The 25559-nt window shown below is 39.3% G+C and overlaps 1 non-coding gene across 1 annotated transcript; it reads left to right on the top strand.

Annotated features, from left to right (window-relative positions):
• The first annotated feature begins 1814 nt into the window (after window positions 1–1814).
• On the top strand, window positions 1815–1921 carry LOC140837548 (small nucleolar RNA R71). The gene has a single exon (XR_012119377.1). It is a non-coding gene; the product is annotated as a small nucleolar RNA R71 (small nucleolar RNA).
• Window positions 1922–25559: the final 23638 nt, after the last annotated feature.

Raw genomic sequence — 25559 nt, forward strand, 5'->3', positions numbered from 1 at the left:
TGAACGGCTCCTTTTTCCCATCTCGCATAGCACATGTCGGCGGTTCCTTAACGCTTGACTTCCGAGGGGTCAGGTCTCTTCGAGCTCCCAATTCATCCAATTTCATTCTCACTGGCTTCGTCCATGGATGGTTGACATTAAAGTATGCTCCTCTCTCAGATATTTCTTCATCAGGTTCATCCTTAACTTCAGTGGTGAGGGTGACTTCCAATGAATCCTTTATAGCATCCTGCACAAATTGACACACAAGTGAATCCGATGAATCAACTATAAAACAATCATTAGTGTGCAGTGGGTGCTTAAGAGCGTTAAAAACATTAAAAGTGATTTCTTCCTTTCCCACTCTCAATCTCAACTTCCCTTCTTGCACTTCAATCACGGCCTTGCCAGTTGCAAGGAATGGTCTCCCTAAAATCAAAGGCATCTCCCTATCCTCTTCCATGTCAAGCACCACAAAATCTGTAGGAAATGTAAACTTTCCCACTTTCACCAACACATCTTCTTTGACTCCTCGTGGATGTTTGACAGATCCGTCAGCTAGTTGCAAGGACATCTGTGTGGGTTTAGGCTCGCCCAATCCAAGTTTCCTGAATACAGATAAAGGTATAAGATTAATGCTCGCACCAAGATCACATAAAGCTTTAGAAAAGACAACATCACCAATCATGCAAGGGATAGAAAAACTCCCTGGATCCTTTAGCTTTGGTGGGATCTGGTTTTGTACCAATGCAGAGCAATTCTCAGTCAATTTTACCGTCATGGGATCCTCCAACTTCCTCTTATTAGCTAAGATGTCTTTTAGAAATTTAGCATAACTCGGCATTTGCATCAAGGCATCAGCAAAAGGAATATTGATGTGCAATTTTTTAAATATCTCAAGAAATTTACCAAATTGTGCATCTAATTTAGCTTTCTTCATTGCTGCAGGAAAAGGTGGAGGGATAACAATTTTATTTTGTGCAATTGGTGTAGATGTAGAGTTAGAAGACTTACCTCCTCGAGTTTCCACCTCATCCTCACCGTGCTTGGTCTTTTCCTCATTAGATTCGAGTGCTTTTCCACTACGCAATTCCACAGCCTTCACATGTTCTCTTGGGTTAACTTCCGTGTTGCTTGGCAAAGCTCCTTGCTCCCTATTAGCAATCAACTTAGCCAATTGTCCAATTTGATTCTCTAACCCTTTTATGGATGCATCTTGGTTCTGAAATCTCGTCTCTGTTGCAGAAATAAATTTAGTCATCATTTGCTCTAAATTTGATTTCTCCTCCCGAGGCGGTTCTGGCTTGAATCCTTGGTGCATCCCATATGGTGGACCTCTTTGTTGGCGATTTTGGTTGTTTTGACCTCCCCATGAAAAGTTTGGGTGATTCCTCCATCCCGGATTATATGTGTTCGAATAAGGGTCATTTCTGGGACGGTTCTGGAATTCCACTTGTTTTACCGGTGCTCCCTCAGGCACATAGAATGGATTGCCATCTTGGCAATCCTGCACATCATGCTCACCCCCACACTTATCACAGAAAATTTCTTGCAGACGCATAGCCGACCCACTCATGCTCATCCCATCAATCTTTTTATTCAACGCCTCTAACTGTGCTGAAACCGCCGCCAGATCATTAACTTGATTAACTCCAGCACCTCGTCTCTGCCTATCAGACTGAGGATGATAGCTACTAGCAGCCATTTCCTCCAATAACTCATATCCTTCCTCAGCCGTTTTTCTCAGTAAATTACCACATGCAGCAGCATCTATCATGGTACCGTTAGGAGTAATCAGACCGTAGTAGAAAGTTTGAACAACTAGCCCAAGCGGCAGCTCATGGTGTGGACATCTCCTCAACAAGTCCTTGTAGCGCTCCCATGCCTCGTAAAGTGACTCGTTCTCATATTGAGCAAAAGTAGTAATGTCGGCTCTAAGCTTCATAGTCTTCGACGGAGGAAAGTACTTGATCAGGAATGCCTTTGCCATATCCTCCCATGTAGTGATAGACCCTACAGGCAAACAGTTTAACCACGACTTAGCTTTATCTCTCAGTGAAAATGGAAATAAACGCAAACGAACAGCATCATCAGACACGCCATTAAACTTAAAAGTATCACAAATTTCAAGAAAGTCAGCTATATGAGAATTAGGATCGTCAAGTGCACTTCCCCCAAATTGGACAGTGTTCTGAATCATCTGAATGATAGCTGGCTTGATCTCAAACTGATTGACTCGGATGAATGGTCTAACGATGCTTGGACGTGCTCCATCAAGAGACGGCTGTGCATAATCCAACATCGGTATACGCCTTGGCTCCTCTCTTTGTTGATCGCCTTCCATTCTTTCCATTGCTCTTTGCTGCTGTAGTCGACGTCTAGCTGTGCGTTCAATTTCGGGGTCAAAAGGCTCAAGCTTAAACTCGAGTGATCTTCGCATGCACCGCAAGAAAAATTTGTAACACAATGAGAGTATCAAATAACAATAAAATAAATAATACTAAAGAATTTAAATAAAAAATAAAAAATTGTGAATCAACAGTCCCCGGCAACGGCGCCAAAAACTTGATCGAGCAAAACTTGCACAGTGAATAGTCCCAAAATTTATTTTATAAAAGAAAGCTCGATTTAAATATCGCAAGTGCACGATAGTCAAGTTATAATAAACGTAAGTGAATACGAGTATCGATCCACAAGGACTGCGTTACACTATTTTTATTTTCAAGTAAAATTTCTTTAGCAACGATAAAATGAGTTGATGATTAATCTAATGTAAATTAAACAACTAAAATAATTAAAATGCAAAGAAAACGTGTTCAAGAACGCAATGATTAATTTGGATTAAATCAAATGAGAAATGAATTTTTTGGAATTATCAGTTCACCTACCACTCGTGTTTAAATAACTACACTCGACTTTTACTCGTGCATTCGACGGAATTCCCTAGACTAATTAATATACTATGTCGAGCTATATTAATACTAATCAAAAACATGCAGTACTCAAGTGTCCTCAAATATTTAACAGTTCAAGATTGCATTACATTCTATGGAATCCACTAGCTTTCATTCGGGTGAACTATCACTATCGACACGTATCCAATTCCGTATATCTACTAAAATTGTAAATCCGTGGTTTATACTATTTGATCGTATTGTTAATTATTCTATCGAAATCATTAACAACATGAAATAATCAAAAGAAGTTAGCTAGTCTTCGATTGAAACAAGAAACTAACAATAGCATAAACAAATCACTAATAAAAACGTCGAGAAATAATATCAAACACCGAGTACGGGGTAGGATCCCCTCAAATCCCAACAAATCTAGAGTTTAGCTACTGAAATTCATGATAAAAACCAACAATCAATGTAAGAAATAAAATACTGAATAATGAAAATACTAAAGATGACGACGGATGACGGCCACGACGCGTGGAAATCTCGAAGTCTTCGAAATCTCCTTTGCTCCTAGCCTCCTCTCCCAGAAAAAATGATGAAAAGTCTGATAAAAGTCTGTCCAAAACGGCTGATCTCGTGTGTTAGGTTTTGGTGTAGGATAGAGTCCCTCAAAATTTGGAAACAAATCTTTCTCAATCTCGCTTCTCGCTAGGGCGGTATATTTTGACCGCCCTAGCGAGTAGTCCTCGAATAAACTTCCTCGATCATGTCCCAGGTTTCGCTGGGGCGGTCACTTTTGACCGCCCGAGCGAGACACTCGCGCAAAAATCCTCGGCCAGACCACAATGCTCGCTGGGGCGGTCACTTTTGACCGCCCTAGCGAATCCTCTTCGACATTATGCCAAAGTTTCTCCCATTTTTTGGTTCAATTCCTACAAAATCACCACAAAATACACGAGTTCAGTCAAATGCTAAATAATGCTAAAAAGATGCAAAATTAAACTAAACAAACTAATATGATGCATGAATGCGACTCAAAACCAACACTAAAAACACGTAAAAACGAGTCCTATCAACCACAAAGATATATAAAGATATTTAGTATCTTTATTGGTGGCGGGCATGAAGCATGATATTATGCATTTTGTCTCCGAGTGTTTGACAGTGTCAGTAGGACAAGACAGAGCATCAGAGACCTGGAGGTAAGCTGAGACCACTTTCTATTCTCAAGTGGAAATGGGAGAATATTACTATGGACTTTGTGACGGGACTTTCTAGGACGACTAGAGGATATAATGCCATATGGGTGGTAGTTGATCAATTCACTAAGTCAGCTCATTTTACTACTGATCAAGAAGACTTTCACCATGACTCATTATGCAGAGCTGTATATCAGAGAGATAGTCAGACTGCATGGGATTCCAGTGTCCATCATGTCAGACAAGGATCCGAGATTTACTTCTACTTTTTGGAAGAGTCTGCATCTGTCATTGGGTACTAAGCTGCTATTCAGTACTGCCTTCCATCCTCAGACCGATGAACAGTCAGAGAAGGTGATTCAGATATCTGAGGAACTGCTCAGAGCATGTGTGATCAACTTCAAGGGTATTTATGACGAGAAATTACCTCAGGTGGAGTTCACGTACGACAACAGTTGTCAGGCATCGATAACTATGGCTCCATACGAGGCATTAACTCAGAGCATGTGTGATCAACTTCATGGGAGGAAGTGCAGGTCCACAATGTATTGGGACGAGGTAAGAAAGAGCGCAGAGATAGGGCCAGATATTGTCAATCAGACTGCAGAGTTATTGGTCAAAATCCAAGACAGGATGAAGACTGCTCAGAGCCGGCTGAAGAGTTACGTAGATCAGCGGCGCAGAGATCTTGAGTTTACCGTAGGGGATCATGTGTTCATGAAGGTCGCACCAATGAATGGTGTGATGATATTTGGGATGAAGGGAAACCTTAGTCCTAGATTCATAGGGCCGTTTGAGATATTGGGGTGATTGGGACACTCTCTTATAGAGTTGCATTATCGCCGAACCTGGCGGGAGTTCGTAATGTGTTCCATATCTTCACGCTGCGGAGGTACATGTTGAATCTTTCGCATGTTTTGAACTATAAGCCACTATAGTTGACGCCGCACCTGTCATTCGATTAGAAACCTACTTACATTTTCGACAGGCAGGAGAGGAGGCTCCAGGACAAGGTGATCCGTATGGTCAAAGTCAAGTGGTTGAATCATTCCAAGGAGGAGGCTACTTGGGAGACTGAGGCCGAGATGAGGAGACGCTACCCGAAGTTATTCGGTATGTTTTAAATTTCGAGGATGAATATCTGTTTATGGGGGGAAGAATAGTAAGGTCTAGGAAATTCAAATAACATAACCAGAATGCATGCAATCTAGGGTTTTAATTAATATGTGTTTAAAGATTTTTACGCTTGATTATTGCATGGCCAAGGTTTATTTCACGATTATTTTAAAGTTTCATGCATTAGGGTTTTAAGTTGCATTTCGTGCTCGAATGAGTAACGAAGACTAGGGATAATCAGGAAAAATATTTTTATTAAATAATGAATTTGAGTTATTTTAGAACGAATGCCACACTTTGACGTATCCTCAATACTTAATTCATTCTAGTGTATAAAGCTTAATAAGTTCTCCCTGTTAATGATGGACTAATTCTAATAAATCAACTTCACTTATAACCATAGAATTCAAGAATCCTCATATAAAGATTTTAGATTTCTTACTCTATAAAAATCTTAATATTCGACCATTGGTAACCTATGTTTAATACAACTAATTCTCTTTTGTTTTTATTTCACCCAATAACCCCTTATGTACATCTATTTCGCAAACTTGAAATTAAAACTTACACAACCCAAGTAGTCTTAGATAACCTAATTCAGTACTCCTATCCGCTTAATCCTAAGTTTCTTAATGACTTATAAATATTCCTCAAGACAAGGTGTCTGATATGGCCTCTTGCCATGTCTATCACTCTCGATGTCCCTCTGGTCCTGTTCTGCTGCCAAGGCTCTAGACACGGCAACTGTGTAAGTAGCAGGACCCGCAACTCTGACATCACAGCGCAAGATCGGCCGCAACATATAAATGAAATGCCTCAACTTCTCCCGAGCATCATTCGCAATCAGGGGTACAAAGTGACACCCCCTCTCGAACTTCCTCATAAACTCAGCTACGCCTCTGTCTCCATGACTCAATGTCATAAACTCCCTAGTCAGCCTGGATTCGTACTTCCTCAGTGAAGTACTTGGAGTGGAAGAACTCCTTGAAACCATCCCAAGCCAGGGTCTGCAAATTAACCGACACAGACGTACTTTCCCACCACAGTCTGACGTCTCCATAAACAAGAAGATGTCGCATCTCACTCTGTCTGTTTCCTCCAGCTCCATGAAAGCGAAAATCGACTCGATGGACTTAATCCATCCCTCAGCTATCATCGGGTCAGTAGTCCCCGAGAACTCTTTCGGATTCATCCTCCTAAATCGTTTATACACAGCTTCTGGTCGGGGCCTCGGCCCTGCATCCACTGCAGCCTGGTTCCCCGCAAACTGCAGCGAAGAACTGATTCATACTTGCAAGCATCTGCGCTTGCATATCTGGTGGTGGAGGAGGAGGAGGAGGAGCGTCTCTCCCCTCCACTCTAGCTTCTCTGTCCTCATCCCTTACTTCCCGGTTAACCAAACGTCTAGGAGGAATACTGTTCCAATAATTTACCCAACACGTAACCCAATATGCATGAACATATATCAATAGAATAAGATGCACGTAACTTGAACTCAAAACATAACATGCTGAAATCATGGCTTAATGCTTAACAAATAACATATTTTAAAACTTTAAACTTACAAACTTGAGGTGTGACTTCGTGAGCTTCTTGCGACTGGCAGTAGGCATAACCCTTTACAAGAACACCGCTCTGATACCAACTGTAATGTACTGTATTTTTTTCTATTTAAAGTTTTGCAGAAAAATTAAAAATTTTCTTAAATACCAATAACTCTCAACTTGCATTCATAAGCAACTGTCCAACCAAAAGTATTTGCAAAAGAAAATCTCTTGTTTAAACATGGTAATCAATTCATGAAATCAGGTTATTTGACATTTCTTAAAAACTTAAAAACTTGGGCAGTCCTCGGGTTTAGCCTCCTGCTTGGTCCAAGCCTGCTCCTTGGTCCCCACCCCTTGTCTCCTCGAAAACATCCTCACCTGCATCGATCAAGTCTAGTGAGTCTAAAGACTCAACACGTATAAACTGGAAGTAGCGAATATTACATAATAAAACCACATGCAACTTTAAAATAGAGCATACATACTTGAAACTTTAACTTTCACTAAACTTGAATATACATACATAACATAGACGTGCCATAACGCGAAAACATTTCTTAACATGCTTGCATACTTGTACATACTTGAACATACATAAACTTCGTAATTTTGCGTAGAGGCATGTTTCAAAGCAAGTGAACCATAACATAAATCGCCTGATCAGACTAAACCACAGTAGTGGGCTGACAGGGAAGAATCCACTGCCACATACATGAGATCCCCGTTCATGCTTTAAATGGTGGATTGGTCCCCGTTCATGCTTTAACTCTTTCTAATCATGATCTAAACCCGTTCATGATTTAACGGGGTGGATTGTTCCCTGGTCATGATTTACCGCTTTCCAATCCCATACATAAATTTGGTCACAAGACATTTATCATAACCCAAAAACTTAAAAGTATTTTTTTTTTTGTACGTGAACATACTTACTTGGCATTGAGGGATTCGTTGGATATCACTTGGGGCTGCTACTGCACATAATAACATGAATTCGGATACTTAACTAGTGTAACTTATATATAATAATCATTCTTACATACAAGGTCATTTATTTCCTTAGGACGTTCTAAAGTTCCCGTGACTCGACCTTGTTAAACATTGCACTGAACTAAGGTATCAACCTCAAAACATTTAACAAAATTTTTCCCAAAAATTAAGTACACGGACCCCGTGCCCAGGTTCGGCTCTGGGTCCATGTAGATACTGTAAAACATGTGTGCAGAAAAGGGAAGGCACGGACCCCGTGCCTAGGTCCGTGTAGGGGTCCGTGTAGATACTGTAAAAACACACCGAAAAGAAGGAAGGGCACGAACCCCGTGCAAGGGTCCGTCTAGGGGTCCGTGTAGACTCTGTAAAAAGACACTACGATGAAAACAATGTCACGTACCCCGTGTAAGGGTCCAGTGTCGGGGTCCGTGTACCCGCGGTAGTAAAAAACCCACGAAATTTCAGTACATGTGTTGCCTAACATTCTAAACCCGATTGGACGGACTATGAACCGACACCACGAGACCCATCCTAGGATGCTACCACATTGACACAAACCTGTACAAACAGCCCGAAACACGACGCCCATCTTAACAAAACACAAACCTCAAAATCATGGAAACTGAGACCAAATCGTTTCCTATGACTTCTAATGAATTCAAGTGCCTATCGACACTAACCGACATACCAAACACCAACCCAACATCATACTAAACATACCTAAATGCAGCAACGATCACCCATCGATCTCCAACGAAGCTTGCAACAATAAAACTTCAAGAACACATCAATACATAATTTTCTGAAAAATGCAGTTTCAGAAGTCCCAAGAAAAACAGCCATAACTCACTCAATTTTTATCCAAATAATTTGAATTTACTGTCAAATCGAAGGTATCAAAAATTTCTACAATTTTCATGTTGAAAGTTTTCTCAAAATCACGACCGAAATATCTCAGTTTTAAAAATGACAGCAACAACGAGATTTGTGATCCAAAAACTATTTCAAAATTGATCCAAACATCATTGTTCAAACTTCTACACATCACACATGTATTTTTACACATAAATAACAATACAATGCATACTATGACGAGATCGATGTAGAAATAATAGAATATACGTGCTTTTTGATATTTAAAACTCACGATACGGTGATACCGAAGCAAAGACAGAGCGAGGCTTGATTCGAATCGATTAGTGGCTCGTTTTCCTTGAAGAAAAGTAACAAAACTTGCTTGAAAAACTGAAGAAAAAGGGCGGCTGCTCTTTCTAGTAGAACCCTAGGTTTTGCTCTCAAAATATGGAATGAAATTTGTATGTGTGTGTTGTGTGAAAAAAGCGTGTAAGTGTGTGTGTTAGTGGTGTGTGCGTGAGTTAGCAGGATAAATTAGGGAATTGATTTGCTTAATTAGGAATTAATAATGTTAATCAAAATGCTAATTAAAATGTTAATTTCTCACTACAAAGCAAATTCCCCTAATTTAAAATAAATGTACATTTGCTAAACTTTAAAAATTTTAAAATTCTAAAATCACTAAATAAATAATTTAGGATTTAAAAATGTTAAAACTAAATAAATTATTTAAAATACCCTAAACACAACTTAAAATAAAATACCGCATTAAAATTTTGCCAAAAATTGTCACCGGTCTTCTCCTCGATCCCGCCCCGAATAATCGCCTGAAACATAAAACTCGAAAAACATTTAACGTGCATCACATAAACATATAATAATAATGCAACGCTAAAACTCATTTTAAATTTAAATAAATGAATTAAAAATTAAATGAATGCATGGATTTACGTGTACTGATTATGGGCTCTGCAAAACCTTTCTCAAATGGAATTTTTCCTTCAAATTAAGTCCACCACTAACTAGGAAGATCCCTCTAATTTTACACTAGAAAAATTAGAGGATTTTTCTTTTAGAATAATATGCTTTCATCAACCATTGAAGAAGCAAAAATTGAAGGGAATATCATGGGAATTTCGTCCATGTGCTTTTGGAGATAAGGGGAGGATAACATTTTTTGGTTGTGTAAAAAGTGTTGTGTATTCCAAAGGCATGTTAGCCTTTAATTTTAAAAGGTGACTCCCAACATTTCACTTTTCAAGCATGCAATTTATTTGGTCTTGTAACAATTACAAAGCCCATGGACTTTTATTTAAATATCTCAATCTCATTTGAGACTATTTAAACTTTACTTAATTTAACTCAAGACCACTAGTTGAATAATTATTTCTAATTGGGCTCTATAAGACACAATGTTATTTAATTATTTAATTTCTAATTAGGCTAAATAACACTTGAATTAATTTAATTATTTGGACTCTATAAGGTCCATTAGTATTTAATTAATTCAACACTTGAATTAATTTAGTTAATCCATAATAATGTTTATGAAAATCACAGTTTTCAAATAAATTATTTATTTGAGTCTCTTTTAATTTAGGAACACTTCCATAAACTAAAAGATACATTCCCCATAATTCTCTTATAGAAGTCATAACTCTATTTTTATTTTCGCTTATAAACTCTTTTATAAGCCGTAGGTTCACATCTAGAAAATTAGCACTTGTGTGATCCTCAATGGTTCAATGATACAACTAGCCATAGGTTCACATCTCAATGTGATTCGTTACTAAACATGTCCTTGTATGAGCGTACCCTGTTGCTTCATTCTTACTTATCAACTCCTTGATAATAAGAATGTCAGAACTCAAGTCTGATAGTACCAACCAATCATGTTAAACGCCTAGCAGCATCGCTTATATGATTCCCTAGGTATCAAATGATAGTTCCTGCAAGAAACAATCTATTATGGTTAGCGTACAATACAATCCCTTCATCTCATATATCCCGACTAATTCGACAACTATTGGTATATCATGAGTTGCCAAAGAATCGATACTATGTGTCATGTCGTAGTTGCATCGATGATGTAATCTATGAAAGAACTTTCATAATTACCACCAGCACTCTGATCACAGATTTCAAACTACATACACATGAGATCACAGAGGATATCAATACCCGAAGGTAAGTGGTGAATCCCCGACTATAATTCATCGATTCCTATATGTTTCGACAAAACACTCAACCTTTCCACCTGATGACCCCACGAGAGTTGGTAAACAAGTCAAAGTGCAATGCTAGCATATAGAGTCTCAATGTTGTCCCGGGTAATAAGGACTAATGTGGTGTACAACAATAAAATAAGACGTTCTACTCGATAAGTGAGAACCACTTGGAAAGTCCTTTATGGACTGGTTGTTCAGTACACTCTACAAGGAGCACCTATCTGCATGCTCGGACATCACAATGTCCCCTACCAATGAAGCATGCTACTCAAATCGCAGATACTAGTCTCAAAATCGAGCGGCCTTTATCCTTCTGAGCGGCGGCTGAATCGACTAGGAACTGTTTAGAATATACAGTATTCCAAATATGAGTTTCATGATATTCATCTTATGAGCATCTCATATTCTTTCCACTATTTGTATATTCAAGGACTTTATCTATGCAACAAGCATGAATATACAGATAAAGATGTGCCAAAACAATAATTTCAAATATTATTTAATAAATATTTTTTTATACATAGAGTTTCAATGTGACCCTCGGCCAACACTTGGCTCGACGGACACCTACTCTAACAGCCCTGTTGTTCAAGATCGATGTCTCTGACAACGCTAGTAGTTGATAACTCTTCCCCTGATGGGACTGTCACTCAATAGCTCACGTCTAGTTCAATAGATTGACGTCCAGATTATTAGTGAACGTCTCCGAAATAAAAGAGTGAGTGGCAGTGCCTTCGTGGCTACTCTCTTTATGATAATATTTCCTGAGAGACGTTAGCACAACACACAAAACTTACATCCCCAAATACGAAACTTAACCTCAAGCATAGTAGAAAATCTCTACACAGTCAACAAAAATACTAACTAGCAGACTACTAATCCCAAATAAAGTTCGAAACATGCATTCCAAAAATAATACGGTGCTGAATTAAATAAGTTAACAGTCAACAGGGTCGTGTCTAGGTTCGTCTCCTCTGCCTGCATGTCGAACACTCTCCCCTAGTTTTGCTGTCTCCACTGTGGGCAGTACTTCAGCACATGGTCGCTGGTTCCGAATTTGAAGCATTTGTATGATCCTCATAAACACTGTCCCGGATGCTGCCGGTTGCACTTCTAGCACACCGGGTGCTCTTCCAGCCTCTGAGGAGCCTTTTTTCGAGGGATAGGAACCTTGCCTTTCGATGGTCCCTGAATGGCCTCTTCCTCTGTTGTCCCTGGAAATGCCTCTTAAACTGAGGTCGCTGCTGTTGAGGCGCCTGATAGGGCCTCTTGTCCTGTCTATCACTCTCGATGTCCCTTTGGTCTTGTTCTGCCTCCAAGGCTCTAGACACAGCTACAACATAGGTAGTAGGACCAGCAACATTCACATCATGGCGCAAGTCGGCTGCAACCCATCAATAAAATGTCTCAGCTTCTCCTGGGCATCACTTGCAATCAGGGGCACAAAGTGACACCCCGTCTCGAAATTCCTGACCAACTCTCCCACACTGCTGTCTCCTTGTTGCAGCGTCATGAACTCCTTGGTAAGGCGGGAGCGTATTTCCTCAGTGAAGTACTTGGAGTAGAAACCTCCTTTAAAACCATACCACGTCAGTGTTTACAAGTTCACTGACACAGATTTGCTTTCCCACCATAGTCTGGCGTCTCCTGTCAGAAAGAATGTGACACACCTGACCTTGTCTGCATCCAGCTGCTTCATAAATGAAAAAATTACCTCGATGGACTTAATCTATCCTTCAGCTATCATCGGGTCAGTAGTCCCCAAGAATTACTTCGGATCCATCCTCCTAAACCTCTCGTAAACTGCCTCTGGTCTGGGCCTCGCCCCAGTACCAACTGCAGAATTGTTTCCTGGGAACTGTGCAAAGAACTGAGTCATTCCTGCAAGCATCTCAGCCTGAAAATCAGGCGGTGGACGAGGAGGAGTGGCCCTTTCCCCATCCTGAGGCTCTCTATCCTCATCACCTGCTCCACGCACAATCTTACGTCTGGGAGGCATACTGTTCCAATATATACCCAACACGTAAACCAAACATGAATGAACATGATATTAATATCATAAGATTCGCGTAATTTAAACTTAAACATGTACATGCTGAAATCATGTCTTAATGCTTAATACATGGAAGAATTTAAAACTTTAAAACTTACACACTTGAGGTGTGACTTCGTGAGCTTCTCGCAACTGGCAGTAGGCATAACCCTTTAAAAGAACATCGCTCTGATACCAACTGTAACGTACCATAATTTTAAACTATTTGAAAGCGAAAAATAAAAATTTTCTTAAATAAATAATAATCTTTCAAATTTCGATATAAATAAACCACTCGTCTAAAAATATATGAAATAAAACAATTACCAACAAAGTTTTATAAAAAGGTAAATGTTTAACCATCGTAACCAATCTCGTAGAAAATCAAAGTATTTGAATCAACGTGCATAAATTCTTAAAACATAGGCGGTCCTCAGGTTTAGCCTCCTGAACAAACTGAGCCGGCTCATTGGTCCCCACCCCTCGTCTCCTCATACTCGTCCTCACTTGCATCGATCAAGTCTAGTGAGTCTAAAGACTCAATATATATAAACTGAGAATAACAATTAATACGTAATAAAACCATATGCATTTTTATAGTAGAACATACATATTTAAACTTGAACGTAATAACATAAACATAGACGTGTCAGCATCATGAAACTTTTCATAAACATACTTGCATCATACGTACTTCAACATGCATAACTTCATCATTTTGCGTAAGGATATTTTTAAAAGCAAGTGACCACATATAAATGCGTCTGATCAGACTAAACCACAGTACTGGGCTGGCAGGGAAAATCCACTACCACATACATGAGTTCCCATCACACTTTACTAGGTGGATTGGTCCCTGGTCATGCTTACCGTTTTCCAATCCTGATCTAAACCCCGATCATGCTTTATTGGGTTGAAGAGGTCCCCGGCCACTTTCACTGGCTTCCAAACCCGTTCATTGTTATTCACAAGACATTTAACATACCTAAAAAATCATAAAATATTTTCTTTTGCACATCGAATATACTTACATGGCATTGAGGGATTCATTAGGATCTCGCTTGCAGCCACTGGTTCACATACTAGTACGATTAAATGCACTTAATTTTCATAACTTGGACGTAAAAGTCATGCTCACCACTCGAAATGAAAATTTAATTATGACGTTCTAAATTACTCGGGACTTGACCTCATTTAATCGTCATACTAAACCATGACATCGAACCCCAAAACAATCTCTATATGAAGTGTGAATTTTTCCAAAAGATGGAAGACCTTTACCTAGAAATAGTGGTTTAAAAGTCATGGACAAGTGTCTAGGCGCTAGGCAGTGCCGAGCGCCACGGCGCTAGGAAGGCCGCAGGTCTAGCGCTGTGGTGCCACAAGGGCAGCGCCGTGGCCCTAGACTTGCGCAGAACGGGCGCAGCAAGCACTCCCTGGTGAGCGCTGCGGTGCTAACCCTGCGCACAACCAACCAAAAGAACACATTTTGATGCAATTTTAAAAGTCACACTTAAACGACTCGAGGCGATGCAACAAGAATCATCCTAGGACGCTATGGCATTGATTAAAACTCACACGATGCCCCAAAACAACGACACAAATCTTATAACGCAACACAACTCGTGAACATGAACTTTGGACACCAAAATGTTTCCTACGATTTCTAATGCAACCAAGTGCCTATCGACATGAAACGAAACACCAAATATCTTCCAAACATCATACTTAATATACCTAAATGAAAGCCACGATTACCCAATGGTTCCCAATGAAGCCTGCAACAAATAAACTTCAAAAACACGCAAGAACACATTTTCATAAAATCGTAGTTTGAGCAGTCCCACAAAAACGATCATAACTCACTCATTTCTTGTCCAAAAATTACGAATTTACAGTCAAATCGAAGGTATCAAAAAGTAATACCTTATATATGATGAAAAATTTTCCATACAATCGACCAAATTTTCACAGTAATCGAAAACACAACAGACACATTTTGAGATCTAAAAATTTTGATCCAAAAATCATTTCAAATGTTTTTGCTCAAACTTTTGCACAACATACATATATTTTCACGCATAATAAACATCAAAACATATAATATGACGTCGATGAAAAACGAAATGAATATACATGCCTTGATCTTTAAAGTTACCAAAACAATGATACCGAAGTGTGAAGGATGAGAGGGTTGATCGAGACGAATGTCGCACGATTGTCTTGAAGAATAGTGGACGAGAATTGCTGCAAAATTGTAGAGGAAGGGGAAACTGCTATAAGATCTTAGAACCATAAGTTTTTCTTCGAACAAATGGAATGGAAGCCAAGGAAAATGTGTGTGTGTGTCGTGTAGGTGTGTGTGTGTCAGTGTGTGTGAAAAAATGTGTGTGCATGTGTTTTAATATAATTAAGGGTATAAAATTTCTTAATTAATAATTAACAAACTAATTAAATGTTAACCCCTTCTAACTTTAATAAAATCCCCTAATTAAAATAAAATACACAAATTATAAACTTTACCAAATTTTTAATCTTAAAATCACCTAATAATTAAATTAGATTTAAATATGATAAAAACTAAATAAATCCTTTAAAAATGACACTTTCTTGACTTCGAATAAAATACCACATTTTAAAATCGCACAAATCGTCGTCGGCCTCTTTACCTCAATCTCGCATCGAATAATTGCCTAAAACATGAAACTCAAGAAAATATTTTAACGTGCATCACATAAATATAAATAATTTGAGACAATGCAAATTCATAAATCATGCACCGCTAAAACTCATTTTAAACTTAATTAAATAATTTAAAATTAAACAAATACATGGGTTTTTCGTGTACCGATTTTGGGCTCTACACACTCAATCTTCAAGCCTCAAGTCTGTAAGCTTTTATTATTTAAATGATTTATTGCTATCACCTGCATGATTACATGAGTTATGAATTACTTTACATGTTTAAATTCTTTCACGATTTAAGGATTTTTATGTTAAAAACTAGATTAAATTACATGATGGGTTACGTTTATAAATTGGACTATATTCAGATATGCCTTCCAGACGAGCTCCTAGCACCGACCGTTAGGAGGATATTCCTGGAGGCAGCATAGGCCCTCCACCTCCACCACCACCGCCTATGGATACAACTACCTGAGTTCTAGAGGGTATGTCTAGGCTCTTGGAGCAGGTGCAACAGGCTCCCAGGCCTCAGGTGGATGTTGTTGAGCAGGTCAGGTCACTTAACTCGAAGGAGTTCGGGGGCACTTCCGATACATTCTTGGCAGAGGGATAGATTCAATCACTGGATCTGCATTTCAGTGGACTTGGATACGCTCACCTGGGGCATATTAAAGGATTTGTTATATGGGAAGTACTTTCAAGCGGATGTTAGGGGCCGCCTGACGAGGGAATTTATGAGTCTCCGATACGGGGAATTATCTGTGGTGGAGTTTATCCGCAAATTCGACCGAGGCTGCCATTTTGTGCTCATGATAGCTGGAGATGTCGCCCAGAAGATGAGACATTGATTGGACGGATTGAGACCCACTCTACACCGGGATTTCATGCTGATGAGGCCGACAGTTTATGATGAGGCCACCGACTGCGCTTTTCAGGTGGAACAGGCGCTAAGAGACATCGATTTTGAGATGCAGCGAAAGAGAACATAATCAGTCCAGTTCCCAGCCGTAGAAGAAGCAGTATTAAGGGCCACCGAGACAGGAGGGGCAGCAAAAGTTCCAAGGGCAGTTTAGGAGACAACAACAGCAGCAGCAGCAGTAGAGACCTCCTAAGGCGCCAGGGGGGCCTAAGCCAGATGACAGACAACCATGTCAACAGTGCAATAGGTTCCATTTCGGCAAGTGCATGTGGGGGACCTTTAAATGCTTTGTTTGTGAACAGCAGGGCCATAAAGCAGCGGATTGTCCTAGGAGCAATGGCCACACTACCGGCCGAGCTTATGTGATGTATGCCGAGAAGGCCGAGGCAGAGCTAGAACCGACGCTGATTACTGGTAACCCTTATGTTTAAGATGTTAAATTGTCGCTCGATTGCATGGGTTATATGTTTGTTATGATTTAATTTGTGGGATTGATAACATAGAAAGAATTAGGATGCAAGCTCTACCTAGTTGGGATCAAGAATGGTTAATTTGAGAATTTTATCGACCCAATTGTAATAACAGAAAATTTGAGGACCTAAGTTCAAAAATCGAGAATTCAGGGGACTCTTTTTGAGACTTTTCGGATTTTGGGAGACTTAATTCTAAATTATTGGGACTTATACGATTGTTTGGGGGTTAGAATTAGAAAATTTTACTGTGCAGTTTTGCAAATTTACGAAACTTTTAGGGCTAAACTGCAATTTCTGAAATTTTGAGGAACACATGGGTTAATTCAGTAATTTTTTCTAGGATTTTGGTATAATTGTCGGTAAGAAATTACTTAAGTTTCAACACGATAAGATTTTATGGTATGTTTTGTCGCAAGGAGGATATATATTTCAGTTGTAGACATGCACACATTGCTAGATTCAGGGGCTACACACTCGTTTAATCTGAATCTTTCGGGGAGCGACTAGGAATCATACCAGTAGCGATGGATTGAGGGTTGAGGGTATCGATTCCATCCAAAGATCAGATGTCCACTTCCTAGATAGTGATGAGATTGGAGCTTCGGTTACAGAAGTTTACAGTGCAGGCAGATCTGATGGTGCTACCATTGCCGGAGTTTGACATCATTCTGCGTATGGATTGGCTTTCATTGAACGGATCAGTCATAGACTTTCGACAGACAGCAACAGTTGTCGCTCATCAGTGGTGGGCCATTTGTTTTTTAGGCAGCCAAACTAGCAACAGTTGTCGCTCATCATTTCCTGCATGTATGCGAGGAAGCTTATCAAGAGAGGCTGCCAGGCATTCTTAGCCAGCATTGTATCAGTGCAGAGCCAATCAGTCAAAGGCTTGAGGACGTGGATGTAGTCAGTGAGTTCTCTAGTGTTTTTCCTCACAATGTTTCAGGCGTTCCACCAGATAGAGAGGTGGATTTCTCTATTGAACTCAAACTAGGGACAGTGCTAATATCTAAGGCACACTACCGTCTAGCACCTACCGAGATAAAAGAGCTAAAAGATCTGATACATGATTTGCTAGATAAGGGATTCATTTGCCCTAGCTTTTCTCCATGGGGTGCACCAGTTCTATTTTTCGAGAAGAAAGATGGCAGCATGTGACTGTGTATTGACTACTGAGAGCTGAACAAAGTCACAGTTAAGAACAAGTATCCATTGCCGAGGATTGAGGATTTGTTTGATCAGCTGCAGAGAGCATCAGTGTTCTCAAAGATAGATATTCGATCCGGTTACCATGAGCTGAAAGTGAGAGAGGCTGATGTGCATAAGACAGCTTTCAGGGCACGTTATGGGCACTATGAGTTTATCGTGATGACCTTCGGTTTGACGAACGCGTCAACGAACTTCATGGATCTCATGAATCGCGTGTTTCAGACATACTTGGATCAGTTCGTCATAGTTTTCATTGATGATATCCTTATCTACTTGAGGATCAGAGAGGAGCATAGTCAGTATCTGAGGATCGTATTGCTGACATTACAGGACAGACGGTTGTATTCCAAATTCAGTAAGTGTGAGTTCTGGCTTTACAGGGTGGCATTCTTGGGCCACATTGTATCTCAGGATGGCATAGAGTTCGACCCCAGCAAAGTAGAGGCATTCAGAGATTGTCCAGTTCCTACATTCAGAGCTTCTTTCTATTGTGGTGCCTATGACCGACTTGACAAATAATAATGCCAAGTTTATTTGGGGACTTGAGTGTCAGGAGAGCAATTGATATACTGAAGTTAGTGTTGACCACTGCACCAGTACTAGCTATGCCATCAGGATAGGGAGAGTTTGTGGTTTATACAGATACATTGAAGCTCGTTTTGTGCGCGGTTCTGATGCAGCAGGACAAAGTGATAGCCTACGCATCCAGACACCTAAAGGTCCATGAGTATAATTATCCAACTCATGACCTCGAGCTAGCAGCAATGGTATTTGCCTAGAAGATCTGGAGATACTATCTATATGGGGAGAAGTGCATAATTTTTACTGACCATAAGAGCCTGAAGTAATTCTTCACACAGAAAAAGCTGAATATGTGACAGAGGAGTGGCTTGAGTTGGTGAATGATTAAGATTAAACATCAGCTACCATTCGAGTAAGGCTAATGTGGTTGCAGACACATTGAACAGGAAGCAGGCAATGATTGCTCATTTGTCAGTGCAGAGAATGCTACAGGATGATATTCAGAGATTTGAGCTTGCAGTTATTATGTCAGGGGCGAGGCCCAGAATCTTGCTACTCTGACAGTACAACCGACTCTGAGAGACAGAATTTGACCAGGGCATAATTCTGACAAACAGTTACAGAAGTAGAGACTAGATGGATGAGGCTAAGGGCCATAGACTCTATACAGTTGTGGACGGCATAGTCAGATATAGGGACCACCTATGGGTTCCTAACAGTGATTCCCTTAGAGCAGATATCTTGAGTGAGGCCCACAGCACCCCGTACTCTATCCATCCAAGGAGTACGAAGATATATAAGGATCTACAGACACTGTATTGTGGTCTGGCATGAAGAGGGATATTCTTCGGTTTGTCTCCGAGTGTTTGAATTATCAGCAAGTCAAGGAAGAGCATCAGGGGCCTGCAAGGAAGCTGAGACCACTTCTTATTCCCGAGTGGAAATGGGAGAACATTACCATGGATTTGTGACCGGGCTTCCGAGGACTACTGGAGGATTAGATTCCATTTGGATGATTGTCTATCAGCTCACTAAATCAGCTCATTTCTTGTCGATCATGAAGACTTTAACCATTACTCAGTACGCAGAGTTGTACATTTCAGAGATCGTCAGACTACATGGGATTCTAGTGTCCATCGTGTCAGACAGGGATCTGAGGTTCACGTCTGCATTCTGGAAGAGTCTCCATCAGGCGTTGGGTACGAATTTATTGTTTTGTACTGCTTTCCATCCTCAGACAGACGGACAGTAAGAGAGGGTGATTCAGATTCTGGAGGACATACTCCGAGCTAGCATGGTCGACTTCCAGGGCAGCTGGGAGCCAAAATTAACTCTTGTGGAGTTAACATACAACAACAACATAGGAATCGATCGGTATGGCTCCATATGAGGCACTGTATGGGAGGAAGTGTAGGTCGTCAGTTTATTGGGATGAGGTGGGAGAGCGAGCATAGTCGGATCCGAACATTGTCAGGAAGACAACAAAGTTAGTGGGCATGATTCGAGACAGGATGAAGACCGCTCAGAGTCGTCAGAAGAGTTATGTAGATCTGAGGCAGTGAGACCTTGAGTTTGCAGTAGGGGACAATGTCTTCATGAAGGTTGCATTGATGAAGGGTGTGATGAGTTTCGGAACGAAGGGCAAGCCATTCGAGACCTTAGGGAGAGTTGGGACACTTTCATACAGAGTTGCATTACCACCGAATATGGGGGAGTTCATAATGTGTTACACGTCTCCATGCTGCAGAAGTACATGTTTAATCCTTTGCATGTTCTGAACTATGAGCCCATTCATTTGACACCGCACTTATCTTTCAAGGAGAGACCCAAACAGATACTGGACAGGCATGAGAAGAGGCTCCGAAACAAGGTGATACAGATAGTCAAGGTCAAGTGACTGAACCATTCTGAGGAGGAGGCTACTTGGGAGACCGAGACCGAGATGAGGAATCATTACTCGGAGTTATTCAGTACTCTCAAAATTTCGAGGACGAAATTTTATTTAAGGGCGGAGAGTTGTAAGGCGCAGAATTTAATTCACGTAACCTGAATGCATGCAATCTAGGATGTTATTTAAATTATTTGTTTAATCATTTTTATTCATAATTATTATATAGTAGGATTTACTTCATTGTATTTTAAAAGTTCATGCATTAGGGTTTCTAGAATCATTTCGCGCTCGAAAGAGGAACGGAGACCGGGGAATTATCAGGAAAATATTTTCATTACATGATTAAATTTTATTAATTAATATAAGATGTTTTAAATGTATTTTTCAAGAAATGAGCTTTTTTGGGTATTTTTACCCGCTGGAGCATATTTCTAAGCGGTACACGAATTTTATCGAATCGAGGGACATATTGAGGGTTTGGGTAATATTTTCAAAAACTTATAAAAAAATATATTTATCGGGAGTTTGTTTGGACATGATGAGCCTATTTTTGAGCTCATTGGACACAAAACTCTTTTAATCCCTTTTAAAACAAAGTTAGGGCCCATTGGCATAATTTTTATCTATTTAATAATACCTAAACACTCCTAAACCTAAACCTAATCCCCCACCAGCCGACACCCCCTCCACTCACCAATATTCTCTCTGTTTCAGCACCTCCATAGCAGCAAGCTTCGGCCAAGCTCTTCTTTTGCAAGAAAAATTCACCCAGCAATTTCCCGACGCTTGTTCTTCGATCTTCTTGCGTATAATTCATCAAGGCACACTTGTATTCTCATTTTCTCATCATACACGTCATTAGTATGCTGTGATATATGTATTTGTATGGAAACGCCATCATCTACTTCGTGCATTGCTTGCTTCAAACTCACGTTTTTTTGTATTGTCATGCAAGGGGCTGCAGTTTTTGGCTGTTAAGGGGCTGAGCATGGTGAAGACATGGTGTTTCGGGGTTATAGTTGATGTTGTTTGCTGTAGGTTGAAGGGCCGAGAGGTGAGTGTGTGTCTTAGGGGTTCGTTTTTTATAGGGCTTGGGGAGAGAGACCAATCCGGTTGTTTAAGAGCCATCCCTAGCCACAAAAAATACCATGGTGGGTTGAGGTTGTGGTTCTATATGGCCGGGCATGGCTGGAGCTGATCTTGAAGCCAATCGATCGAGGAATAGGCTCGGCCACAGCTAGGTTCTTTTGAGTGTTCTTCGGTTGTCCGAAGGTTTGGGCGTGTCAGGAGCTGCAAGTCTCGATTATTGCGACTAGTAGGGTCTGGCCTTGGCCTTAAGTGACTTGGTTCGGGACTGGTTCGATCTGGTAGAGCCTAGTGTTGGTAACTACCATGATTGGTGGAATAGGGCTTTCGGGTAGCCATGCTGGAATTTCCGGCAGCCTGCTGTCCTTTATTTCAAACGTCTAAGGGTATGGTTTTGAGTTTTCTAAGACCTTTAAGATGTTTATAAGGTGAGGCAAAAGTTGGGAGAAATTTGGTTAAGTTTCGGTTCGATTCGGGTTAAACCGAGACTCTGGTCCAAGTTTTAAAACTAATCGGTTAAGTTTTGAAATGAACTCGATTTTACGTCTAAGAAATACTTTTAATTAGGTTTTGGGATGTTTTAGAGAGTTTGGTAAGCTCCGGGCCAAAATTTTGAGGTCCAGGGGTAAAACGGTCATTTTGGGTTTCTAGGGGCAAAATGGTCATTTTGCACCCGGGGTGATATTTTAGACCTGAAAGCGCACTGAGGAGATTTCATCGTGTTTTTAAATGTATATGCATCATGTTTATGATTTTTATGTAATTTTGAAAAATATAATGCATGCTTGGTTTTAAGGGAAAAATTTACGTTTATGTATGTTTTTATTAAATGATGATAATGATGATGTTTTTTGAAGGATGAGAGTTGGTTGTAACTGACGATGTATATGTATACGATGACATGAGATATTATGAGCCGAGACCAAGGCTGAGTGGACAGGTAATGTTGTCGTTGATATCCTCGCCGTCGAGCACCACAATTATACGTAGATGGATCCATCAAATAGAGCTGATACGAAAGTCATAACTAATGAACTGAATTCAATCTAAGGAAAATGTACACGTATATGATGATATGTTGAGAGATGCTTTGACACCTTTGAGTTTATACGACACGTTTATGTTACACTTTTAAATTCATGAAATATATGTTGATTATAACATTTTTCACTGTTGTGTGTCATGTATATGTATTTTTTATTTCTGATATAGGTGTGTTGAGTTTTTAGACTCACTAGATGTGCGTGATGCAGCTGAGCATGATATCGAGGGGACAAGAGGTGCCGAACTCTGTGTAGGCGGGCCTGGTAGGGCGACACTACCCAAGGACCATATGTTTTCCGCATTATGATTTATGAGATTTGAGAGGATATGAAAATTTTTATATGTTGATTATTTTAAGATTTTATTCGTATATATTTACATAAAATTTTGGATGATTTTTTTTTTTAAAACTTCACTATTTTTACTGGCAAATATTTATGATTCTTTTCAAATGTTATATTTTTCAGTAGAGCGCATGCATGCAAAACATTTAAATATTATTTTGAAAATGTGAGCTTTCAAAAAAAATAAAAAAATATTTCCGAACTTTTGAATCAGTAGACGTTACAAAATTTGTGCATCTTTATTTTATTGTATTTACTTATTTGTAGTACTTTTTAAGATATATTGTTGAAGCATTTTATGTATTCTTTAAATATCAAAATATTTCATACCAAGCGTTGATAAAAAATTTCAAGCAAACTTGTTACACATTAAAATAGAATATCTTTTAATTTTTTTTCAAAATATTTAATCAATTTTTATAAAAAAAAAATTCGAGTGTCTTCTGTTTGGTTTGAAAACTTAACTTGATTTAATATTTCAATGTTTAATATTTCAAGGACCGAGTTATTGTAGCTCAAAGCTTATCACCCAGCGATGTTAAGAATTGGATTCGGAGAGAATTATTTTTGAAAGAGAATTCGAAATTCATTTTATCTTAAAGATTCAAATTTTCTGATTTTTCTAGCATATATTTACATAGTTGAAATTCTCGAGAACTTTGAAGCAACTCTGGAGAAAATGGTATAACATCTTGCCCGAGTATCAAAATGACAAACCATTTTAGGATTGCAAACTAGACTCGTAAAGTATTGCAGTCGTAAAAAAGTTAAAGCCTTTTCATGCCCGCGGTGTGGGGACCCGGACGCTAATCAAGTTCTTAATCATCATTGGAACTAATTAATCAATTATAAAACAGGGTCTAAAAATTTTTCTTTTTAAATTGCGGAACGTAGTGAAATAAAATATATATACATTTCAGTATATAAAATACAAATCCTGTATTACAAAACATTTATTCAAACTAGAGTTTAACATCTAATATCAATTGTTCAAACCCTATCTCAGATCAAAGTCCGAAGTCTCCACTCTAACTCGATCTCTCCTCATCTCCTCGACCCTGAACCTGTCCCACCTGTTGTCAAGTACACATACAGACAAGACAACAGCCGGATAAACCGGTGAGAATAACTCCTAGTATAAATCAATGAAACATGCAATCATATAACAAATATAAAGCATGTAATCAGGTATCAACAATATGTAACGAATCTGAAACATAATCAATAACACACTGTCAACTATACTCGTAGCAACAAAATTCAGACTAGAATCAATCCTAGTCTAAGGATCCCGGTTCCAGAAGTTGGCATGCGTATATCGACTAGCAGTAATAGAAAAGACTCCAGTTCTATCCACGCCGATATGGTATCGATCAACAGTAATAGAAAAGACTCCAGTTCTATTCACATCGATACGGTATCGATTACCAGTAATAGAGGAAGATATTATTCTATCCACATCAATATAGTACCGATTAACAGTAATAGAAGCAACTCTAATTCTATCCAAATCGATATGACATCGATTAACAGTAATCGAAAGCTACTAATCTATCCACATCGATACAATACTGATTAACAGTAATAGAAAAAGCCACCATCCTATCCACATCGATAGCCAAACATCCAGTGACAGTCTTTGGCACAACCGCTAATACACCATCTTATGACATCGTGCAATGTGCCCGTGGTGATCCCACCACTAACGGCACTTCTGTCATAAGATTACTCTTCTAATACCTGTAATCTATAACTCAAGAAAACAAGTATATCAATCAATCAATACAAATATCAATGCAATAAAGTAAAGTATGTGATTTAGGGAAACCCAAGTCTAAACCGACTCAAGTCCATCTCCCAATACCACATTGACTTATACCTTTATCTTTTCGTTCAGAAGATGAAGAAGAATTCCCGACTCTATCTCGGTCCATTCCCAAATCTGGTAATCACAATATTGAACAGTCACAATATCAATAAATAACCCAATCCGGAACATGCTCTGATCAATATTTAAATCAATACCGACTCTGATCAATATCAATCAACTGAGGTTTTCGACGGTATAATAATATTGTCTCGATAATCCCGTCAATCCAAACAACACAGATATAATACCAAAACTCATAATCAATACTGACATAACTCCTAATCTCAACGATAATAAAAATCTGATATCGAATCTCTGTCAATATCTTTCGAAAATCATAACAAATACAGAAACAATCTGTTCTTCAATCTGACTTCAATTCTATAATATCTACTGTAGCAGGAACACCATATCTGATTCATATTCAATTCTGACAATATCGTAAATTCAAATCATGTCTAAACGTAACAAAACTTACGTCCAGTTGTAGCCTGCGTTGATAGGAACACAGTACTGAAGTCAGATTCAAATTCAGACGGACGGATTTCTCACAAAAGGCGTAAGGATTTCTCGTAACATTTCCTCGACTTCTTCTCGTTTATCCCTTTTTGAATTCTGAAGGAAGAATCATATATATATATATATATGTATCATACGTTGCATGCAACTAAAA

The sequence above is a fragment of the Primulina eburnea genome, chromosome 7, assembly GCF_022965805.1.
Source record: "Primulina eburnea isolate SZY01 chromosome 7, ASM2296580v1, whole genome shotgun sequence".
NCBI lineage: Eukaryota > Viridiplantae > Streptophyta > Magnoliopsida > Lamiales > Gesneriaceae > Primulina > Primulina eburnea.